Source organism: Heterodontus francisci, chromosome 6 (genome assembly GCF_036365525.1).
Source record: "Heterodontus francisci isolate sHetFra1 chromosome 6, sHetFra1.hap1, whole genome shotgun sequence".
Taxonomy (NCBI): Eukaryota; Metazoa; Chordata; class Chondrichthyes; order Heterodontiformes; family Heterodontidae; genus Heterodontus; species Heterodontus francisci.
In genome coordinates this window covers 120482389-120497397 of record NC_090376.1, presented here as the reverse complement: position 1 = coordinate 120497397, position 15009 = coordinate 120482389, and positions in this window count along the sequence as shown.

Here is a 15009-nt window from a genome sequence, read left to right as displayed (position 1 = left end):
AGCAACATCCCCGCCCCCCAACACCCTCCACCATGGCCGCCACTGTGAGATGGTCACAGCTCAAGCCACAGGCCGCCCTGGGGAGGGATTCCCCTCCAAGTAGTGGTCTGGCAGCTGTGGCTAGTACAAACTTCACCTTGGTTAAAAAGTCTTCAGAGGGCACCTCCATCTTGCACTCTTACCTACATTGGCAGCTGCCACCTCTGAGGTGGGGCTGCCAATCTTTCATGGCTGGAGCGCCTCCTCTTGGCCACTGGGTGGTGAGCATTCAAAAACTGCGCCAGGCCTCAGGTGCCAAAGCGTTGCAGAGTGGGGACCAGGAAGTGGTCCCAACATCGGGGTCCCAACCCCAAAACAAAAATCCTGCCCCCATGCTACTTTTCAAAAGCAATAACCATAGAACCCGAGTATGACCCCAAAAACATCATTTTTTAAATTCATTCATGGGATGTGGGCATCGCTGGCTAGGCCAGCATTTATTGCCCATCCCTAATGGCCCTTGAGAAGGTGGTGGTGAGCTGCCTTCTTGAACCACTGCAATCCATGTGGGGTAGGTACACCCACAGTGCTGTTAGGAAGGGAGTTCCAGGATTTTGACCCAGCAACAGTGAAGGAACGGTGATATAGTTCCAAGTCAGGATGGTGTGTGGCTTGGAGGGGACTTGCAGGTGGTGGTGTTCCCATGCATCAGCTGCCCTTGCCCTTAGGTCATTGATGAAGCAGCTGAAGATGGTTGGGCCTAGGACGCTACCCTGAGGAACTCCTGCAGTGATGTCCTGGAGCTCAGATGATTTACCTCCAACAACCACCAGGTATGACTCCAATCAGTGGAGAGTTTTTCCCCGATTCCCATTGACTTTAGTTTTGCTAGGGCTCCTTGATGCCATACTCGGTCAAATGCTCCCTTGATGTCAAGGGCAGTCACTCTCACCTCACCTCTGGAGTTCAGCTCTTCTGTCCATGTTTGAACCAAGGGTGTAATGAGGTCAGGAGCTGAGTGGGCCTGGTGGAACCCAAACTGAGTGTCACTGAGCAGTTGCTGTGCAAGTGCCACTTGATAGCACTGTTGATGACACCTTCCATCACTTTACTGATGATTGAGAGTAGACTGATGGGGTGGTAACTGGCCGGGTTGGACTTGTCCTGCTTGTTGCATACAGGGCACACCTGGGCAATTTTCCACGTTGCCGGGTAGATGCCAGTGTTGTAGCTGTACTGGAACAGCTTGGCTAGGGGCGTGGCAACTTCTGGAGCACAGGTCTTCAGTACTATTGCCGGAATATTGTCAGGGCCCATAGCCTTTGCAGTATCCAGTGCCTTCAGTTGTTTCTCAATATCACGTGGAGTGAATCGAATTGGCTGAAGTCTGGCATCTGTGATGCTGGGGACTTCAGGAGGAGGCCGAGATGGATCATCAACTCGGCAATTCTGGCTGAAGTTTGTTGCAAATGCTTCAGCCTTATCTTTTGCACTGATGTGCTGGGCTCCCCCATTGAGGATGGGGATATTTGTGGAGTCACCTCCTCCAGTTAGTTGTTTAATTGTCCACCACCATTTACGGCTGGATGTGGCAGGACTGCAGAGCATAGATCTGAACCTGAACAAATATTAGGAGATAAATCAGCAACTAGCCCTTTTAATTGATTCTCGCAGAGGAGGCGTCTAATTGTTCACATCTCGATGATTGTTCTACACTAACACTTTAGAACGATGAATAGGTAAAAAGGAATTAAAGATAAGTGTTATATTAAACATCCAATTAAAACAAATATTTGAAAATAGCATCTCATAAAAATAGCAATCTAAGCTGACATTACATTCATTCATTATAGTGAAATGATATACAAAAGATTATGGATCATCAAATTTAAATTTATTCTATCAAATTAATAGATGCAGATGGTACTATATATATATATATATAATATTTCAGCAAGATATTTAAATGGGTCTAAAATAATTATTTCTACTGTGCTTAGAAGCATTTAACAGGAACCTGGATAAATACATGAGGGAGAAAGGAACAGAAGGATATGCTGATAGGGTGAGATGAAGCGGAATGGGAGGCGGCTCATGTGAAGCATAAACACCGAATGGCCTGTTTTTGCACTGTACATTCTATAACTGTGCAAATTACAGATTGTTCAATGGTTGAGGGACAAATGATCCAGAATTTCCTTGGAGCATACAGCATCCTAGGTTTCATTAAAAGGGGCATAGAGGACAAAAGCATGGCAGTTATGTTAAACTTGTACAGGACACTGGTTTGGCCTCAACTGGAGTATTGTGTCCAGTTCTGGGCGCCACACTTTAGGAAAGATGTGAAGGCTTTAGAGAGAGTGCAGGAAAGGTTTACAAGAATGGTTCCAGGGATGAAGAATTTCAGTTACGTGGATAGATTGGAGAAGTTGGGACAGTTTTCTTTGGAGGAGAGAAGGTTGAGAGGAGATTTGATAGAGGTGTTCAAAATCATGAGGGGTCTGGACAGAGTAGACAGGGAAAAACTGTTTCCATTGGTGGAGGGATCAAGAACAAGAGGGCACAGATTTAAGGTAATTGGCAAAAGAAACAATGGCAACATGAGGAAAATCTTTTTCACACAGCGTGTGGTTAGGATGTGGAATGCACTGCCTGAGAGTGCGGTGGAGGTAAATTCAATGGAGGCTTTCAAGAGCGAATTGGATTGTTATCTGGAAAGGAAGAATGTGCAGGGCTACGGGGTCAAGGCCAGGGAGTGGCACTCGGTAAATTGCTCTTTCGGAGAGTTGGCTCAAACATGATGGGCTGAATGGCCTCCTACAATGCTGTAACAATTCTGTGATTCTGTGATACTCTGCAGCCATAACTCAACACTTGCGGGAAGGCTGTGACAGTGAAGGCTGAAATGCTCAGAGGAAATTCCAAGCCAATTTCTACTTAATAGTTGATCTACCATGAAAGGCTGAGCAGCCAAGTTCCCTCCGCTGATACAAAAGTAAAATACTGCGAATGCTGGAAATCTAAAATAAAAACCGTAAATGCTGGAAATACTCAGCAGGTCTGGCAGCATCTCTAGAGAGAGAAACTGAGTTAACATCTGAAAGACCTGAAACATTAACTCTGTTTCTCTATCCACAGATATTGCCAGACCTGCTGAGCATTTCCAACATTTTCTATTTTTATTTCAAATTCCCTCCAATGTTCTCTTGTATAAAAAGGCAGGGTTGATTTTTTGACATTAAAGTTTCCAGTTTTTAAAATAAAATAGATACCTACATCATTGTAAAAGTCTAGAAAATGTTGAACTAGTGATACTTCTAGAATTAACTATTGAGTTCAATGTAAGGTTATTTTCTCATTAATTATGCCTAGGGCACACGTTTGAACTCTGCATCTTTGAATCCCTTTTGCAGTGGATTGACTGTCAATTTGCCATGACTTTCTCGGTGCAAATAAAATTTCCCACAAAATGCTATCCCAGAATGCATGATTTCCCCTGTGAATTATCCAACTTCATTCGCATTACCTACTTCTTTACGTCATGCACGTCCAGCTAATCTCGTTCACAAAAGTACCGGTCTGCTGGCATAAAGCCCACTTTCATATATTTCCTAAGCTCTGTCTTAGCTGCGATCAGTACCCAGCTCAGCCTTTTGTCCGACATGCGTTCAGTCTGGTGCATAGATTCACATTGTGATATGGATGAGGGATTGACTTTGTAACTAATCACAGGACATGGATCAAAATCCTGTCAAAAGCCCATATCAAGAAAAAAACACGATTCAGTCACTTTGCGAAGGACACCCAGTGCAAACAAGGAATAGATGCAACATGAAAAGAAGAAATGCTGTCTTTGTATGTAAAATAAAACCTGACATACCAACGCCAGGGCTACAGAGCAAAGCAGACGCTTTAGATTATATATCAATTTAAACAATGATTTACTGGAAGAATGAGAAAATGCTTCTGAGCAGAATGATGACTAAGCTATTAGAAAGATGGCACTGTCAGTTGTTTTCGTAACACAGTGAAAGAATACTGCGGTCTAGAAATGCGGCACCCATTGTGTACACAGCAAGCTCCCACAAACAGCTCTATGAAAATGACCAGATAATCTTTTATTTAGTGATGTTGGTTCAGGGATAACTATTGGCCAGGACACCGGGGAAAATGCCCCCAATTTTCTTTCTAATAGCAGCTGGAATTTTACCGGCACACTGTGAGTGCCGACCTCAGGACCAAATGCAAGTCCCGAGCCCGCACCAGCGGGCAGCAGGACCGCCGAGATTATTTTACCAGCGGCTGTCAATTAAGAGGCCACCCTGGGACCGCCATCCAATTAAGTACACCAGCCAGCTTCTCCAAGCTGCCCACCCAATCAGAGGGCCGGCAACTCTGTAGCCTCTGCAGTGCCACCGATAGAGGTGACCACTGCTGAGACTGTAAGGGGAAAGAGAGGGCACCTCCCACAGATAAGTAGCAACTTTTACATAGAAAATAAGAGCAGGAGTAGGCCATTCAGCGCCTCGAGCCTGCTCCGCCATTCAACTAGATCATGGCTGATCTTCGACCTCAACGCCATTATCCCACCCTATCCCCATATCCCTTGATATCTTCAATATCTAGAAATCTATCGATCTCTGTCTTGAACGTACTCAATAACTGAGCCTCCACAGCCCTATGGAGTAAAGAATTCCAAAGATTCACCACCCTCTGAGTGAAGAAAATATTCCTCATCAGTCCTAAATGGCCTACCTCTTACTCTAAGACTGTGCCCCGTGCTTCTATACCACCCACCCCCCACCCCCAGCCAGGGGAAACATCCTTCCTGCATCTACCCTATCTAGCCCTGTAAGAATTTTGTATGTTTCAATGAGATCACCTCTCATTCTTCTAAATGCTAGAGAATACAGGCCCAGTCTCCTCAATCTCTGCTCATAGGACAATCCTGCCACCCCAGGAATCTGTCTGGTGAACCTTCATTGCATTTCCCCTAAGGCAAGTATATCCCTCCTTAGGTAAGGAAACTGTACACAATACTCCAGGTGTCATCTCACCAGGCTCTATACAATTGCAGCAAGAATTCTTTACTTTTGTACTCAAATCCTCTTGCAATAAAAGCCAACATACCATTTGACTTCCTAATTGTTTGCTGCATCTGCATGTTAGCTTTCAGTGACATATGAACAAGGAGACCCAGGTCCCTTTGGACATCAACACTTCCCAACCTCTCACCATTTAAGAAATACTCTACTTCTCTGTTTTTCCGACCAAAATGGATAACTTTCCACATTATATTCCATCTGCCATGTTCTTGCCCACTCACTTAACCTATCTAAATCCCCCTGAAGTCTCTTTGAATCCTCCTCACAACTCACATTCCCACTTAGGGGTGGATTTTACCAGCCCCCCCCCCCCCACCCCGACATTGGGGGTCGTGGCAGGGGGGCCCGGAAAATACCTCTGGGAGAGGCCCACTACGGGCCTCGATGCCGAGAAGTCTCTGGAGTGGGTCTTAAATCCATGACCTGCTGACTCAGGTGAGAGTAAATGTGGAGACACAAATATAGGAGTTCTACAATGGGTCATCCAGCAGAAAAGCCTTTCAAATTCGAAGAACACTTCCAAGGTGAGAAACGAGAAAGCGTGTGGACATTACTGGCCTGCCAAATGCAGAGACTGCTATATTTTCAGGTAGCCAATCAGAGCGCATAGCAAGCGTGAGCTCTTTTGAAAACTGGTACAGGAGCATCAGAAAAAGAACCTAGAAAAAGTGATAGTCGGTATGATTGTAGACTCACAGTAATGATTAACATATACAGCTGCCAATTATAGTGACTGGGCTGCAAAATTACCAATAGGAGACACTGTTAGCTTTATCTTTTATAAAATTCCAAAACTGACTGTAGCAACAGCCACATACTGTAGATTCTAGTTCCTGAGATTACTAGGCTACTAGGCTAAGCCAACATAAAGTTTGGTGCTGTTGCCATTTTTTAGCACTTGCTGGCAGCATTTTGATGTCACTTTTTTTGGCTGCAAGTTTTGGTTCAATGAAAGGGCACAATTAATTTCTGGTTTCATTGATGAGCCATAGATTGTTGCTCAGTCAGGGCAAAGTGCCACAGTCACCGGTACAAGATACATCATCTGGATTAGTAGTGGATTCCTCATGAGGTCATTAGACCGTCCACTGTTGCCTTTCCATCGACTCCTCCATCAAAGTGAGTCTTGCTGTTATAATCGTGCTTCACAGAGTAAATAGCTGAGTCACTCTTCCATGAGGTTTCATCCTCTGCTCTTCTGGATGTCTGCCAGCCCACTTAACTGCCTCAAAGAACATGAGAAATAAGAGCAGGAGTAGGCCATTCAGCCCCTCGAGCCTGCTCCGCCATTCAATAAGATCATGGCTGATCTTCTCCCTCAACTTCACTTTCCCGCCTGTTCCTCATAGCCATTGATTCCGTTAGTGTTCAGAAAACTATCGATCTCTGTCTTGAATATACTCAACAACTGCCCTCTGGGTTGGAGAATTTCAAAAATTTACAACCCTCTGAATGAAGAAATTTCTTCTCATCTCAGTCCTAAATGACTGATCCTTTATCCTGAAACTATAACCTTTAGTTCTAGACTCTCCAGCCACAGGGAACAAACTCTCAGCATCTATCCAGTCAAACCCGCTCAGAATGTTTTTAAAAAATTCATTCATAAGATGTGGGCATCGTTGGCAAAGCCGGCATTTACTGCAAATCTGTAATTACCCTTGAGAAGGTGGTGGGGAGCCTGTGGAGATGGGTTTTTACAACAATCCAGTATGGTCACCATTATGGATACTAGTTTTTTAATCTCAGATTTATTTAATGAATTGCATTTATATTCCCCAGATGCTGTGTCGGCATTTGAACTCATGTCTCCGGATATTATATGTTTCAATGAGATCAACTCTCATTCTTTCAAACTCCAGAGAATACTGGCCCATTCTACTCACTCTGTCCTCATAGGTCAACTCTCTCATCCCAGGAATCAATCTTGTGAACATTTCTTGCACTCCCTCTAAGGCAAATGCATTCTTCCTGAGGTAAGGAGATCAAAACTGCATAGTATTCCAGGTGTGGTCTCACTAAAGTTCTATATAATTGCAGCAAGACTTCCTGACTCTTATACTCCAACCTACTTGCAATAATAGTTAACATACTATTTTCTTATTTTCTTTAGTGGTTTCCTAATTGCCTGCTGTACCCACCTTCTCCTTCAGTTCTGGCCTATTGGGTATCACTGATTTCCATCACTTCACCATTGGCAGCTGTGCCTTCAGCTGCCTCGGCCCTAAGCTATGGAATTCCCTCCCTAAACCTCTCTGCCTTTTTCTTCTCCTTTAAGACACTCCAATATGTCATAATTGTTGCTATAGTAATTGTCAATGTAGGGTAAAAAGCAAAATTAAGTTTTCTTGCTCATATTTTCTACACTACAACAGTGACTAAAGTTTAAAAGTACTTAATTGGCTGTAAAGTGATTTGAGAAGCCCAATGGATGTGAAAAAGCGCTATATAAATACAAGTCTTTCTCTTCTTTAACAAGCCACAATTCCATTACTTGTGCATTAACCCAGTTCGAACTTTGTCACAATTTGTTTATGGCAAAAACATACTAATATGTTGTTAAATAAAAGCAGAAAATGCTTGAAATACTCAGCAGGTCAGGCAGCATCTGTGGAGAGAGAAACAGAGATAATGTTTTAGGTCAGTGACCCTTTACTCTGAGGCCCCAATTTGCTACATATTAATAAAAAAAGACAAAACAACTTGCATTGCTATAGTACCTTTCATGGGTGTGGGGATGAGTTGCTGTGATCTGGATTGTGCTGCCTGAAAGGGCGGTGGAAGCAGATTCAGTAATAAATTGGACAAATTGTTGAAATGGAAAAATTACAGGGTTATGGGGAAAGAGAAGGGGTGTGGGACTAATTGGATAGCTCTTTCAAAGAGCCAGCACAGACACAATGGGCCAAATGGCCTCCTTCTGTGCTGTAAAATACCATTATTCCATGATTCAAACCTGTGACCTTTAAAACAGTTTTACTAGTACAGTTTAACACTGCCATGAGTAGTTCACAGAGGAACTGTAGGTGATATAGAAAGGGGGTGAAGTTCCTTGGAGGTTGTCCTACATTGCCGTTGTAACTTAAAGCGATGGAACCAGAGAGTTGCTGAGGAAACATGGCGAGAAACTCCACAGCATTTTGTTAAAAGGCACAAATCAAGGCTATTATCTCTTCAGGTTATTTCACAGGTTGAAAATGTTTGTTCTTTACGCCTGCCAATGGTGGTAAAGCAATGTTGACATATTTGAATATTATTTTGTCCATTATTTTACTAGATGTACTAACTCTTTTAAAGTTAGTAAAGTTAACACCTGTGTTAAAACAGCAGGCAGAGGATTCCATCACTCAAACACGCAAAGCACTTGATCACTGATATGAGTAATTGTACGGTCATAATAATAACATGTTCTGATAGTCTTGACAGATAACGCAAAGTAAGGCTACAACATCAGCAGTAGCTCAGTGGACAGCACTCAGAATGTTGTGGGTTCCGGGACCTCTACCAAAACTTGAGCAAAAATCCAGGATGACACTCTGATGCAGTACTGAAGGAATGCTGCACTGTCGGAAGACCTGTCTTTCAACTGAGCTATTAAACCAAAGCCCTGTCTACCCTCTGAAGAGGACATAAAAGATCACCCGGCACTATTTCAAAGTAGAGCAGGTTGTTCTGTCCAGTGTCTTGGCCAATATTTATACCTCAAATAACATTACTAAAACAAATTATCTAGTCATTACCACATTGCTGTTTCTGGGAGCTTGCTGTGTTCAAATTGTTCACCGTGTTTCTTACATTGCAACAGTGACGATGCTTTAAAAGTACTTCATTGGCTTGGAAGCACTTTGGAACATCCTGAGGTTGTAAAAGGTGCTATATAAATGTGGGTTTTTCTTTCTATAATGTCCATTCATGCTGATTAAGAATGACAGCTCAAAGACCAGGCAACACTACTAATTAGACCTAATGTGGAATATGCATTGTGTAATTGCATTTAACAAGGCAAGCTGCTGGGACAGTCCAAACAGATGCTTCTAAATTACACATGTATTCCATTTTTCCACCTGGGATTAATACAGTATGCAGGTGCCCCTGACAGGCTTATAACAATATACACCTGTATATAATAGCTGAGTCATGGGTGGCTTTATTCATGTTCGATAATAGGCCCTGAAAACCAGCAGGGGACATATTGCAGCCTACATTTTGAGATGTGCCCCTGACGAACCTTTGCTGCAGATTCCTTTTGATGTTTCCGGTCAGGAGCAGCTTTCCTACTTTATATTGCAATGATAGGTGAGGTGGGGAGGATTGAATTAGGGCATCAGCCCTAATGAAGAGGTCAGAAACACCTGGCTGAATTTTGTTTAGGAGGCGGGGCTCCCGGTGCTGGGCCGGACAGGCGAGGGGAACCCAACCTTGGCCTTCTCCTGCAACCCCAGAGCGATTCTTCAGTCTTTTTACATCAGAGTTTCACAAGCTGGGATTGCCGTCCCTTTCAAGACAGGGATTATGCCTCCATGAGCTGCCAGCCAATCAGAGGGCTGGCAGCTCAGCAGTATTGGCAGTGCCACTGGGAGCGGTAGGCAGAGGCCTCAGACCCAGGCCCAGTGCTGGAACCCCGCAGCAGAGGTAGGTGAGGCGATGTCACTGGGGCCATTTTGTAAGGCCCCAGCAAGTGGGGAGGGGTGGGGGCGGGTGATTGTGCAGTCCAGGGGGAGGGGGTCCCGGGGGTCCTCCGTCGGCCACAAATTGCCCAAGAGGAGGGACCACCCCAAAGCCCGCAGTGCACCTCGTGTAAGATCCAAGCGGAGACAGGAAGAGGCCCTTACTTGGCTGTTAATAGGCCACTTAAGGGCCTCAGTTGACCTCTGGGCAGGAAGGCTGTTGTTGGCCTATCCCAGTCCCAGTAAGCTTTGCGACTGGGAGGCGATGGGCCCTCCGCCCCCATCCACCCGTCGTGATACTCCATGCCCCCACTCCCCCCTGCTTCCAGCTCCGCCTCAGGGGAGCCCATGAAGTTGAGCGCACCTGGTCTAAAAGGGTTAAATTATGAGGACAGGTTTCACAGACTAGGCTTGTATTCCCTCGAGTACAGAAGGTTAAGGGGTGATCTAATCGACGTGTTTCAGATGATTAAAGGATTTGATAGGGTAGTTTGTTGGGTAAGGGTATTATGGGATACTGACAAAGACAGATAAATAGAGGTAAGATACAGAAGAGCCATGATCTAATTGAATGGCAGAACAGGTTTGAGGGGCTGAATGGCCTCCTGCTGTTCCTAAGTTCAGTGATCATTTATGAGCCGGTGGTGGAGAGGGGTGCAAGGATAGACATGGGTATAATCATATAATATTGAGCCAGAGAATTGTTAGGATAAAACACACTTAAGAACTACTGTATCAGAGAGGCTTTTAGCACAGCTGCAGGAAGGTGTGAGTCAATAGCTGAATCGACTGCAGTGTGGAGCAATAAAGATTGGAGGAAATAAGGCATCAAGGACATGCACAACAAAGGGCAACAGCTAATCTTAAACTAAATGATAGCAGCTGCATCAACCGCATACACACAGAGGTAGTGACAATATTTTATACACACATTTGTCCTATGTAACGAAACAACTTGCATTTATATAGCACTTTTAATGGAATAAAACACCCAAAGTGCTTCATAGCGGTATTTTCAGACAAAATTTAACACCAAGACACATAATGACATATTAGGACAGCTGATCCAAAGCTTGGTCAACAAGGTAGGTTTTAATGAGTGTCTTAAAGGAGGAGAGAGAAGTAGAGAGGCGGAGAGGTTGAGGGAGGGAATTCCAGAGCTCAGGGCCCAGGCAGCTGAAGGCATAGCCGCCAATGATGGAGTGATTAAAATCAGGGATGTGCGAGAGAATTAGTTGAGCACAGATATCTCGGAGGGCTGAAGGACATTAGAAAGATGGGGAGGGGCAAGGCCATGGAGGGATTTGAACAGAAGTATGAGAATTTTAAAATTGAGGCACTGCTTAACCAGGAGCCAGTGTAGGTCAGCGAGCACAGGGGTGAACAGGACTTACAAATCAACTGTCCTCAATTGACACAAGAAAAGGTAAGACCTTCACAACATACCTTATAAGAGGCTTAAAAACAACAAAGTGCTATTTTGAAAAGAGGAGAAATAGTAGCTAAGTAAAGAGCAATAAGAGGTTGTGAAGGATCAGCTGCAGCAAGCAAATCATGAATTGTTTGAAATGGGAAAACAAATCAATATATTGGGTTGTTTATTTTTGAGAAGCGCATTAGGGCTTGCACCTATTTTATTCTGCATCAGGAAGTGGCATTTCATGTCACTGAATAAATATTAATGAAGCAATTTAAATGTGTTTTTCAATTGGCACTTGCACATCAACAAGCCAGAATCTCATTGCAATGTTGCAAATTCAAATCCTACATCACAAACTCACAGCCACATCCTGCCTGGGGTGCAAAAGAAAACAAGAGCTGATTAAGGAAAATCTTAATTAAGTGACATATTTTGTAAAGATAAAGTTGTCTCACCTGACAAACACAATGTTCACTAGATTGTTTTCTGGGATGGGAAGGTTGTCCCATGAGGAGAGATTGAGTAGATGAGGCCTATATTCTCTGAAGTTTAGAAGGAGAGGTGATCTCATTGAAACATATAAAATTCTTAGGGGGTTTGACAGAGTGTGGATGCTGAGAGCTGTTTCCCCTGGTTGAAGAGTCCAGATCTAGGGGACATAGTCTCAGGATAAGGGGTCGGCCATTTAGGACAGAGATAAGGAGAAATTTTTTCAGTCAGAGGGTTTGAAATTCTCTATCCCAGAGGGCTGTGGATGCTCAGTTGTTGACTATATTCAAGACTGATTTTGATAGATTTTTGGGTGTAAGGGAATTCAAGGGAAATGGGAATAGGGCGGGAAAGTGGAGTGAGGTAGAAGTTCAGCCGTGATCTTATTGAGTGATGAAGCAGACTCAAGGGGCTGAATGGCCTACTCCTGCTGCTAATTCTTATATTCTTATGGAATCATATAGAATGGTTATAACCCAGAAGGAAGCCACTCGAGTCTACTTCAGATCTTTGTAAGTGCAATTCGACTAGTCCCACTCCCCCGCCATTTTCCCGTAACCCTGAAAATTTTATCCCTTCAGGTGCTTATCCATTTCCCTTTTGAAAGCCGCTATTGAATCTGCCTCTACCACTCTCAGGCAGTGCATTCCAGATCCTAACCACTTGCTGCGTAAAAAAGCTTTTCCTTATGCCGCCTCTGGTTCTTTTGCCAATCACCTTAACTCGGTACCTTCTGGTTCTCGATCCTTCCGCCAATGGGAATAGCTTCTTTCTATCTACTCTGTATAGACCTCTCATGATCTTGAACATCTCTATCAAATCTCATCTCAACTTTCTCTTTTCTAAGGAGAGCAACCCCAGCTCCTCCAATCTATCCTTGTAACTGAAGTCCCTTATCCCTGGAACCATTTTCGTAAATCTTTTCTGCACCCTCTCTAAAACCTTCACATCCTTCTTAAAGTGCGGTGCCCAGAACTGGACTCAATACTCCAGCTGAGGCCGAACCTGAGTTTTATAAAGATTCATCATAACTTCCTTGCTTTTGTACTCTATGCCTCTAATTATAAAGCCCAGGTCCCGTGTGCTTTATTAACCACTTTGTCAACCTGCCCTGCCACTTTCACGATTTGTGTACATATACCCTCAGGTCCCTCTGCTCCTGCACTCCCTTTAGAATGGTACCCTTTATTTTATTTTGCCTCTCCTCGTTCTTCTTACCAAAATGTATCACTTCACATTTCTCTGCATTAAATTTCATCTGCCAGGTGTCTGCCCATTCCACCAGCCTGTCTATGTTCTCCTGCAGTCTATCACTATCCTCTTCACAGTTCACAATATTTCCAAATTTTGTGTCATCCAAAAATTTTGAAATTGTACCCTGCTCACCCAAGTCCAGGTCATTAATATAGATCAAGAAAAGTAGTGCTCCTCGTACCGACACCTGGGAAACCTCACTATATACCTTCCTCCAGTCTGAAAAAACAACTGTTCACCATTAGTCTCTGTTGCCTGTCACTCAGCCAATTTCGTATTCATGCTGCTACTGCTGACAAGGCTTTTATGTGGCACTTTACCAAACACTTTTTGGAAGTCCAAATACACCACATCAACTGCATGACCCTCATTAACCCTCTCTGTTACCTCTTCAAAAACTCAATCAAGTTAATTAAACACGATTTGCATTTAACAAATCCATGGAGGTTTTTCTTGATTAACCAGCACTTGTCCAAATGGCTGTTAATTCTTTTCCAGGATTATTGTTTCTAAAAGCTTTTCCATCACAGAAGATCAACTGACCGACCTGTATTTGCTGGGCTTATCTTTACATCCTTTTTTGAACAAAGGTGTAATATTTGCAATTCTCCAGTCCTCTAGCACCACCTCTGAGTCCAAAGAAGGTTTTAAAATAATGGCCAGTGCCTCCACGATTTCCACTCTCACTTCCTCAGTATCCTTGGATGCATCTCATCCGGTCCTGGTGACTTGTCAACTTGAAGTACATTCAGCCTTCCTAATACATACTCTTAATCAGTTTTTAGCCCATCCAGTATCTCAATTACCTCCTATTTCACTATGGCATCTTCTTCCTTGGTAAAGGCAGATGTCAAGTACTCATTTAGTACCTCAGCCGTGCCCTCTACCTCCATGCATAGATCTCCTTGTGGTCCCTAACTGGCCCCACCCACCGCCCCCTCCCCCACTACCTTTTTACTATTTGTATGCCTATAGAAGACTTTTGGATTACCTTTTATCTTAGCTGCCAGTCTCTTCTCATACTCTCTCTTTGCCTCTCATTTCCTTTTTTACTTCCCCTCTGAACTTTCTATATTCAGTCTAGTTCTCAATTGTATTATCAACCTGATGTCTGTCATATGCCCTCCTTTTGCTTCATCTTACTCTCTATCTCTTTCACCATTCAGGGAGCTCTGGCTTTGGTTGCCCCACCTTTCCCCCACCCCATCACAGGAATGTGCCTTAACTGTACCCGAAATATATTGGTGCCAGTTGCCCAGCCATTCAGTTGTTACAGGTGTTGTCTCTCTTTGATAGCATACCATAGAAGAATATGTTGTGGGAAGTGACATATCTAGATTAGCATTGTACAAGAAGGTATGTGATTTGTGGAGCTAAGAATCTCTTGAACAGAATTCATCCACTGCTGTTACTTGCAAACTGGTGATTTACTTTGCTTTTCAAATCTAGAAGAATAGAATTCCTGGAGGAATGAAATTCAAAAGCAGAGAAATGATGTTAAACTTGTACAGGACCTTGGTTTGGTTGCAATTAAGAAGACTGCGCACACTTCTGGTTTCCATATTACAAACCAGATAGATTTACAAGGATGATGCCAGAATTGAGAGGTTATAACTAGCAGGAAAGACTGAACAGGCTGGGGTTCTTTACCCTAGGAAAGATAAGGCTGAGGTGTGACCTAATAGAGGTCTTTAAGATTATGAAGGGGTTTGATAGGGTAGCCACAGAAAAGAAGTTTCAACTTGCGGGAAACCAAAATTAGGGTCATAAATATGAAGTCATTAATAAATCCAAAAAGGAATTTGGGGAAACTCCTTATCCAGCAAATGGTGAGAATGTGGAACTCGCTACCATATGGTTGAGGTAAATAGTATAGATGCAGCTAAGGAGGTGTCATGCAGGGCCCCACATGAACATTGATTTTTAAACTGTTACTGGAGTAAAGAAAGAAATTGCTTTTTAAAAGACACTTGACTGGAAAGACATTTGAATATTTACAGTCAGTGCTGAAAAGGGACAAAAAACCATTCCCTGATACATTCAACCCACAATGGACTTTTGATTACCAGACACTGAAGGTGGAGGAGCTAGCATTCCA